At 29.7% G+C, this 10,227-nt stretch overlaps 1 long non-coding RNA gene across 1 annotated transcript; it reads left to right on the forward strand.

Moving 5' to 3' along the window:
- Positions 1-6,775: 6,775 nt before the first annotated feature.
- LOC136033124 (uncharacterized) lies at positions 6,776-7,648 on the forward strand. The gene is made up of 2 exons (XR_010618863.1): positions 6,776-6,952; positions 7,593-7,648. It is a non-coding gene; the product is annotated as an uncharacterized LOC136033124 (long non-coding RNA).
- Positions 7,649-10,227: the final 2,579 nt, after the last annotated feature.

The raw sequence follows: 10,227 nt of genomic DNA on the forward strand, positions 1-10,227 counted from the left end.
TATTTTTTACAACAAGTCTATTGCGGTCGCTATATGGATGACATAACTTCCCTTTGGAATTAAGGGGAAGCTGAACTTCAGGGTTTCTTAGGTCTTCTTAATACTTATGACCGAAATTTGCAGTTTACCCTAGAAGTCAAAATTGAAAATAAACTACCATTTTTAGATATATTAGTTATTAGTAATACTGATAGTTTTACTGTCTATCGAAAGCCAACGCAAAACAATAGATATCTTCGTTTTAATTCAAATCAACCCAACAAGTTAAAAGAGCAGTTGTAACTTCTCTCATTGATCGTGCCCTGAACATTTGCTCCGATTCTTATATAAATGCACAAATAAATTTTATCAGAGATATTCTTTTTGGTAGTGGTACACTGCCGTGTTCACACGTCGCATGAGTTACAAACCTTCTCCCAGTAATGGGTTAAATTGCATGGTGATGCAGAACACCATCATGGGAGGATCCTCTATAGGAGGACAACTGTGGCAGGGCGTAAGATCCAGATTTTTGGAAAACGGCTTCTGTAAAGGGCTGCCTCGACTCTTTCGGTGTACCTGCAAGATTGGGAACCTTGCGGTCAATTTTTCCCACTTGAGGAGTGGCGCCCCTTGAAGAAATTATAGCCTAGTAAACAACACAGCACTCGTACGGGATTCTGATTATTGGATATTTTTCTGGGCTTGGTTTGTTTTGATGGGCTTTTCGGGCTGAAAAACCTCTTCCTAGCTAATTTATCCACTATGGGTTGCCTCCCCGTAGTATCATAATATTTGTAGGCATGAATATACAATGAGTCGGAGGTAATAGGCTTGGGACTGTCTGCGTAGGATTTCAACTCTTGTTGATAGAAGAGCATCGCCAAGTGCTGAAAACCATGATGTGACCAAGATGGGCCCAGGATTGCACAAAGCCTCCAACTTACTGGAGGTCCCAGGGACTTATTGCTGTCCGGTTCTTAGCCGGCTTAAGCACTTCGGTGTAGACTTGAGAAGATATGTTGGTCCCCGTCCAGCACTGGTATCCGGGATCGTTGCTTTTCCTGAAGCCAAAATAATTTCAGCTATTTAAAGAACATGAAAATTGGAACTTGGAATGTTACGACGTTAGAAAATGACTACCGTATCGACATTTTGACTGACGAATTCAGGCGATTCGAACTGGATTTATTAGGAGTTTCAGAAACTCATATTCCAGGGGTAGGAAGCATGAAACTAGGTGACATAGAATTTGTTTACTCAGGCAGGAAGGATGGGGTACATAGACAGGGAGTAGGGCTCATGATGAATAAGGAAGCTGCTAAGTCTTGTTTAGGCTGGGAAGGTATTAATAATAGAATACTAATTGCTCATTTTATGACTAAAAAGTTCAGGGAATCAGTTATAGTAGTATATGCCCCCGTTGAACCAACTGATGGAGATACTAGTGACTCAGATGAATTTTACTTACAGTTACAGGAGCAAATAGACAGGGTACCAGGTAGAAATACGGTGTTTTTACTAGGAGATTTTAATGCCCAGGTTGGTAGAAATAGGGATAGGTGGTATCCTAGCCTAGTTAAACTTGGTGTTGGAAAAGAAACAGTAACGGCTATAGGCTTTTGCAATTTTGTCGGTATAACAACCTAGTTATAACCAATACGGTGTTTGGTCACAAAATGGCATATAAGTTGACATGGTATTCACGTGATGGTAAGACAGCAAACCTTATTGATTATGTTAATGTAAGCAGAAGACTAGCAGGATCAATACAAGATACTAGGGTGTATAGGAGTGCTCATATTGATGTTAAAAGTAAAGATCATCATCTAGTAGTGTTTAAGGTTAATTTAAAGCTGAAATTTGGGAAGGGTAACTACCTCTCGGAAAGTTATGATGTTGGTAGAATCCAGGATGAAAATTTGAGAAAAAACTTCCAGGAACAGTTAATACTAAACTCGAGAGTTTAAAATTTGACAATGTGGAAGATGGATGGAATAATTTCAGAAAAACAATTTGTGAAGTTGCTGATGGTGTCTTAGGGAAGAGTGCTAAGACTGCAACTAGGAATATTAGTGAAAAGGCTTTAGGTTTAATAGAGTAGAAGGGGTTTATATAAGAATTATCTGAGTGATAGGTCGTATGAAAACAAAAGGAATGTAAGGAAAGTGGAGAAAACATTAAAATATGAACTAAGGAGATGTGAAGTGGAGGCCATGGATAAAATTGCTGAGGATCTGGAAGATGCGGCTAGACGGCATAATAGTAAAATATTATACTGGCATATTAATAAATTGAAAGGAAGTAGCCAATCCGGACTGGTCCTAGTTAAAGATAGAAATGGGGCCACAATTATGATAAGGAAAAAGTTAAAGAAAGATGGGTGGAACATTTTGAGAATGTGCTAAACCGAGATACAGTTGCAGGAAAAGATATAGATGAATATGAAAAAGCTTGTGATACCTTGGATGTGAAGGAATATTTGTTTAGTGAGGAAGAATTAGCGACAGTACTAAAAGGATTAAAAAATAATAAGGATCCAGGTGCTGATAGTATGATTAATGAGTTTCTTAAATATGGTGGCTCTGAGGTGTGGAATAAGCTACTGAAGATTATGAACATGATTTTTGAAAAAGGGGAAGAACCCAATGATTTTAGGAAAACCTTAATTAAACCACTGTATAAGAAAGGTGACAAGAGTGAGTGTCGTAATTATCGAGGCATTAGTCAGGTTTCTGTAGGTAGCAAATTACTGAGTAATATGATACTTTTTAGACTAAGTAGAAGAAGAAGCTGTAGACAAAGTTTTAAGGGAAGAACAATGCGGTTTTAGAAAAAGGTAGAGGATGTGTCGACCAAGTTTTCACTCTTAGGTTAATAATTGAGAAGTCCCTTCGTTGTCAAGCACCTTTGGTCCTCAGTTTTATCGATTATGAGCAAGCTTTCGATTCTGTTGATAGAAGAGCGTTAACAAAGGTCTTATCGTTATATGGTATACCAGAAAAATACATTAAAGTGATTTGTGCTATGTACGAGAATAATACTGCTGCGGTTAAGATAGGAAATGAGGTTAGCAACTTGTTTTGTATTAAATCAGGAGTTAATCAGGGTTTGTGTTCTATCCCCCTTTATATGGATCATTTTGACGGACTTCGTCCTAAGGAGCACAGGAAAGGCAATTGGAGACCACGGAATCAAATGGAGAGTAAAAACGCTCCTGGAGTTAGATAATGCTGATGATTTAAGCATATTAGATGAAAATGTGAGCAAAATGAATGAAGTTTTAGAGGTTTTGCGAGTTCAGGGTGCTAAAAGAGGCTTGAAAATTAATGTTAAGAAGACTAAATCACTAAGGCTAGGAATAAGTGAAGATGAACAGGTGACATTAGGTAACGAAGAGATTGATCAGGCTGGGAGCTTCAGTTACCTTGGTAGTATGATTAGTAAAGATGGTGGGAGCAGTGAAGCTGCTAAAAGTAGAATAGCTAAGGCTCAGTGTTTTCTTTTCACAGTTAAAAAAAGGTTTGGAAGAATAGAAAGATAAGTCTGCAAACCAAGATTAGAATATTGGAAGCCACAGTGATGACAGTGGTCAAATATGGTTCTGAAGCATGGGCGCTCCGAAAAGCAGATGAAAATTTACTAGATGTTTTCCAGAGAAATTGCCTACGCAATTGATTTTTTGACGACAGCTTAGCAAACGATCTTCGGCAATTACCTCTGATGTGTAAATACATTCTTAAATGCATTGATTTCTAAGTCAGCAAGATAACAAAAAGAAACTGTAGGTTTAAGAGAAAGGTGACTGCGAGAAGGTTTATTGAGAGAAGGGTAATGATGCCAAGGCAAAACTGATAAGAAAAGAAAACAAAAGAGGAATTAAAGCTACGCCGTTTACATTTAGAAAGTTTTCAAGCAAGTGCACCCCAACAACAGCGTTTCTAGCAAGGAAATGAGCATCACGAATAGCTTCGTCAACCATATCTTTGAAAGATTGCCGCGGAAGCTTCTCGTCTAGCTCACTACAACAAGAGGTCCACCAACACTAGCAGAGAGGTTCAAACTGCTGTGAGGCTACTCCTACCCGGGGAACTTGCCAAGTACGCTGTTAATAAAGGCACTGAAACTGTAACAAAATACCCAAGCTTCAAATAAGGGACTTTTCCTGTCTATTACCGCCCAATCAGCCGGTCCCTCCCAAATAGGGTGACAGTTGCAACCTAGTAAAGTACGAACACGGTTTTTTGTAACCAAAATAAAAGATCAAACAAACACAAAGTAGAAACAATGGGGATTATATATATATATATATATATATATATATATATATATATATATATATATATATATATATATATATATATATATATATATATATATATATATATATATCTATATATATAAAAATAAGTTGTCTGTGTGTGGATCTGTGGATCAGGTGACGATCCACAAAAAAGGTAAAAAACTAAAAACTAAAAAAAAAAACTGAAAAAACTAAAAAAAGGCAAAAACTACAAAAAAACTAAAAACTAATAAAAAAAATAAAAAAGCTAAAAAACTAAAAAAACTAAAAAAACTAAAAAACTAAAAAAAAACTAAAAACTAAAAAAAAACTTAAAAAAAGGAAAAAACTGAAAAATAGAAGAGAAAAAGAAAACTAATAAAATTAAGAATAAAATAAAAAAAAATAAAAAAGATAAAAACTAAAAAAAAAGTAAAAAGAAAAAACGAAAAAAACTAAGAAAGCTAAAAAAAAGGTAAAAACCAATAAAAAACTAAAAAGAAAAAAAGGAAAAAAAACTAAAAAAACTAAAAACTAAAAAAAAAACTTAAAAAAAAGGAAAAAACTGAAAAATAGAAGAGAAAAAGAAAACTAATAAAATTAAGAATAAAAATAAAAAAAAATAAAAAAGATAAAAACTAAAAAAAAAAGTAAAAAGAAAAAACGAAAAAAAACTAAAAAAGCTAAAAAAAAAGGTAAAAACCAATAAAAAACTAAAAAGAAAAAAAGGAAAAAAACTAAAAAAAATTTTCATCTAAAAAACTAAAAAAAACTAAAAAAGGTAAAAACTAAAAGAACTAAAAAAGAAAAAAAACTAAAAAAAGGAAAAAACCTGAAAAATAAAGGAGAAACAATCTAAATAAATGACGACACTCAAAGAGAAAGCGACCGGGACAAAAGGAATGTTCGATTAGCAATCAAGAAAGCACCGGGACACAGGGAGTATAAATGACGACGACCGGGACACAGGGACATAACTACAAAGGGGACGCCGGGGTGCACAGGGGGATATATAAATGAATAAAATTAAGAATAAAATAAAAAAAAATAAAAAAGATAAAAACTAAAAAAAAAAGTAAAAAGAAAAAACGAAAAAAACTAAAAAATCTAAAAAAAGGTAAAAACCAATAAAAAACTAAAAAGAAAAAAAGGAAAAAAAAACTAAAAAAACTAAAAATTAAAAAAAAAAAACTTAAAAAAAGGAAAAAACTGAAAAATAGAAGAGAAAAAGAAAACTAATAAAATTAGTTTGGCAATTAAAAAGTTTAAAACTAATAAAATTAGTTTGGCAATTAAATTTTATTAGTTTAAAACTAATAAAATTAGTTTGGCAATTAAATTTTATTAGTTTTCTTTTTCTCTTCTATTTTTCAGTTTTTTCCTTTTTTTTAAGTTTTTTTTTTAATTTTTAGTTTTTTTAGTTTTTTTTCCTTTTTTTCTTTTTAGTTTTTTATTGGTTTTTACCTTTTTTTTAGCTTTTTTAGTTTTTTTCGTTTTTTCTTTTTACTTTTTTTTTTAGTTTTTATCTTTTTTATTTTTTTTTATTTTATTCTTAATTTTATTCATTTATATATCCCCCTGTGCACCCCGGCGTCCCCTTTGTAGTTATGTCCCTGTGTCCCGGTCGTCGTCATTTATACTCCCTGTGTCCCGGTGCTTTCTTGATTGCTAATCGAACATTCCTTTTGTCCCGGTCGCTTTCTCTTTGAGTGTCGTCATTTATTTAGATTGTTTCTCCTTTATTTTTCAGGTTTTTTCCTTTTTTTAGTTTTTTTTTCTTTTGTAGTTCTTTTAGTTTTTACCTTTTTTAGTTTTTTTTAGTTTTTTAGATGAAAATTTTTTTTAGTTTTTTTCCTTTCTTTCTTTTTAGTTTTTTATTGGTTTTTACCCTTTTTTTAGCTTTTTTAGTTTTTTTTGTTTTTTCTTTTTACTTTTTTTTTTAGTTTTTATCTTTTTTATTTTTTTTTATTTTTATTCTTAATTTTATTAGTTTTCTTTTTCTCTTCTATTTTTCAGTTTTTTCCTTTTTTTTAAGTTTTTTTTTTAGTTTTTAGATGTTTTAGTTTTTTTTTCCTTTTTTTCTTTTAATTTTTTATTGGTTTTTACCTTTTTTTTTAGCTTTTTTAGTTTTTTTCGTTTTTTCTTTTTACTTTTTTTTTAGTTTTATCTTTTTTATTTTTTTTTATTTTATTCTTAATTTTATTAGTTTTCTTTTTCTCTTCTATTTTTCAGTTTTTTCCTTTTTTTAAGTTTTTTTTAGTTTTTAGTTTTTTTAGTTTTTTAGTTTTTTTAGTTTTTTTAGTTTTTTAGCTTTTTTATTTTTTTTATTAGTTTTTAGTTTTTTTGTAGTTTTTGCCTTTTTTTATTTTTTTTTTTTAGTTTTTAGTTTTTTACCTTTTTTGTGGATCGTCACCTGATCCACAGATCCACAGATCCACACACAGACAACTTATTTTTATATATATAGATATATATATATATATATATATATATATATATATATATATATATATATATATATAAAAATAAGTTGTCTGTGGATGGATGGATGGATGTGTCAGGTGACGTCACCTGAAAAACTGGATCTGGTGACGTCAAAACTGAAAAAACTAAAAAAAGGCAAAAACTACAAAAAAAACTAAAAACTAATAAAAAAAATAAAAAAGCTAAAAAACTAAAAAAACTATAAAGGTAAAAACCAATAAAAAACTAAAAAAAAAAACTGAAAAAACTAAAAAAAGGCAAAAACTACAAAAAAAAACTAAAAACTAATAAAAAAAGTAAAAAAGCTAAAAAACTAAAAAAACTAAAAAAACTAAAAAAAGGTAAAAAACTAAAAAAAATAAAAAATAAAAAAAAATAAAAAAAAGGAAAAAACTGAAAAATAAGCTAAAATAAAGGTAAAAACCAATAAAAAACTAAAAAGAAAAAAAGGAAAAAACTAATAAATGACGACACTCAAAGAGAAAGCGACCAGGACAAAAGGAATGTTCGATTAGCAATCAACAAAGCACCGGGACACAGTGAGTATAAATGACGACCAGGACATAAGTAAAAAAAAAAAAACTATCTATATATATAAAAATAAGTTGTCAAACTAAAAAAAGGCAAAAACTACAAAAAAAACTAAAAACTAATAAAAAAGCTAAAAAACTAAAAAAACTAAAAAAAAGGCAAAAACTACAAAAAAACTAAAAACTAATAAAAAAAAATAAAAAAGCTAAAAAACTAAAAAAACTAAAAAAACTAAAAAAAGGTAAAAAACTAAAAAAACTAAAAACTAAAAAAAACTAAAAAAAAGGAAAAAACTGAAAAATAAGCTAAAATAAAGGTAAAAACCAATAAAAAACTAAAAAAAAAACTGAAAAAACTAAAAAAAGGCAAAAACTACAAAAAAACTAAAAACTAATAAAAAAAGTAAAAAAGCTAAAAAACTAAAAAAACTAAAAAAACTAAAAAAACTAAAAAAAGGTAAAAAACTAAAAAAAATAAAAAATAAAAAAAAACTAAAAAAAAAGGAAAAAACTGAAAAATAAGCTAACATAAAGGTAAAAACCAATAAAAACTAAAAAGAAAAAAAGGAAAAAACTAAAAAAAAATTTCATCTAAAAAACTAAAAAAAACTAAAAAAGGTAAAAACTAAAAGAACTAAAAAAGAAAAAAATAAATGACGACACTCAAAGAGAAAGCGACCAGGACAAAAGGAATGTTCGATTAGCAATCAACAAAGCACCGGGACATAGGGAGTATAAATGACGACCAGGACATAAGTAAAAAAAAAATTAACAAAACTAAAAAGAAGGTAAAAACTACAAAAAAACTAAAAAGAAAAAAAAAATAAAAACTAATAAAAAAACTAAAAAATCTAAAAATCTAAATAAACTAAAAAAGAAAAAAAAAGGAAAAAATAAAGGAGAAAAACAAAACTAAAAAACGAATGTATATACAGACCGGTACACCGGGATACAAATGACGACCGGGACACAGGGAATATAAATGACGACCGGGACACAGGGACACAACTACAACGGGGACACCGGGGGAAACAGGGGGATATAAATGACGACCGGGACAAAAAAACTAAAAAGAAAAAAAACTAAAAACTAATAAAAAAACTAAAAAATCTAAAAATCTAAATAAGCTAAAAAAGAAAAAAAAAGGAAAAAAACAAAGGAGAAAAACAAAACTAAAAAACGAATGTATATACAGACCGGGACACCGGGATACAAATGACGACCGGGACACAGGGAATATAAATGACGACCGGGACACAGGGACACAACTACAACGGGGACACCGGAGGAAACAGGGGGATGTAAATGACGACCGGGACACCGGGACAGGGAATGGTCGATTAGCAATCACCATCAACAAAGCTCAAGGGCAATCATTAGAATCATGAGGTATAGATCTGAATACAGATTGTTTTCCCATGGACCATTATATGTTGCATGTTCAAGAGTCGGTAAACCTGACAATCTATTTATATGCAAAGACAATGGGACAGCAAAGAATGTTGTATATTCGCAAGTTTTACGTAGTTAAAACCATATATATATATATCTATCTATATTCACAGGTGGGACATAGGGACACAACTACAATGGCGCGTAACTATTATGGCGCGTAACGACTTACGCGCGCGGGGGGGCTTGGGGGGGGGCGCGAAGCGCCCCCACCAACTAGGTGTTGGGGTGGCGCGAAGCGCCACCCCAACAGCTAGTATATATATATATATATATATATATATATACTAGCTGTTGGGGTGTTAGTTTGGCAATTAAATTTTATTAGTTTAAAACTAATAAAATTAGTTTGGCAATTAAATTTTATTAGTTTTCTTTTTCTCTTCTATTTTTCAGTTTTTTCCTTTTTTTTAAGTTTTTTTTTTAATTTTTAGTTTTTTTAGTTTTTTTTCCTTTTTTTCTTTTTAGTTTTTTATTGGTTTTTACCTTTTTTTTAGCTTTTTTAGTTTTTTTCGTTTTTTCTTTTTACTTTTTTTTTTAGTTTTTATCTTTTTTATTTTTTTTTATTTTATTCTTAATTTTATTCATTTATATATCCCCCTGTGCACCCCGGCGTCCCCTTTGTAGTTATGTCCCTGTGTCCCGGTCGTCGTCATTTATACTCCCTGTGTCCCGGTGCTTTCTTGATTGCTAATCGAACATTCCTTTTGTCCCGGTCGCTTTCTCTTTGAGTGTCGTCATTTATTTAGATTGTTTCTCCTTTATTTTTCAGGTTTTTTCCTTTTTTTAGTTTTTTTTTCTTTTGTAGTTCTTTTAGTTTTTACCTTTTTTAGTTTTTTTTAGTTTTTTAGATGAAAATTTTTTTCAGTTTTTTTCCTTTCTTTCTTTTTAGTTTTTTATTGGTTTTTACCTTTTTTTTAGCTTTTTTAGTTTTTTTCGTTTTTTCTTTTTACTTTGTTTTTTAGTTTTTATCTTTTTTATTTTTTTTTTATTTTTATTCTTAATTTTATTAGTTTTCTTTTTCTCTTCTATTTTTCAGTTTTTTCCTTTTTTTTAAGTTTTTTTTTAGTTTTTAGTTGTTTTAGTTTTTTTTTCCTTTTTTTCTTTTTAGTTTTTTATTGGTTTTTACCTTTTTTTAGCTTTTTTAGTTTTTTTCGTTTTTTCTTTTTACTTTTTTTTTAATTTTATCTTTTTTATTTTTTTTTATTTTATTCTTAATTTTATTAGTTTTCTTTTTCTCTTCTATTTTTCAGTTTTTTCCTTTTTTTAAGTTTTTTTTAGTTTTTAGTTTTTTTAGTTTTTTAGTTTTTTTAGTTTTTTTAGTTTTTTAGCTTTTTTATTTTTTTTATTAGTTTTTAGTTTTTTTGTAGTTTTTGCCTTTTTTTAGTTTTTTCAGTTTTTTTTTTTAGTTTTTAGTTTTTTACCTTTTTTGTGGATCGTCACCTGATCCACAGATCCACAGATCCACACACAGACAACTTATTTTTATATATATAGATA

The sequence above is a fragment of the Artemia franciscana genome, chromosome 11, assembly GCF_032884065.1.
Source record: "Artemia franciscana chromosome 11, ASM3288406v1, whole genome shotgun sequence".
Lineage (NCBI taxonomy): Eukaryota > Metazoa > Arthropoda > Branchiopoda > Anostraca > Artemiidae > Artemia > Artemia franciscana.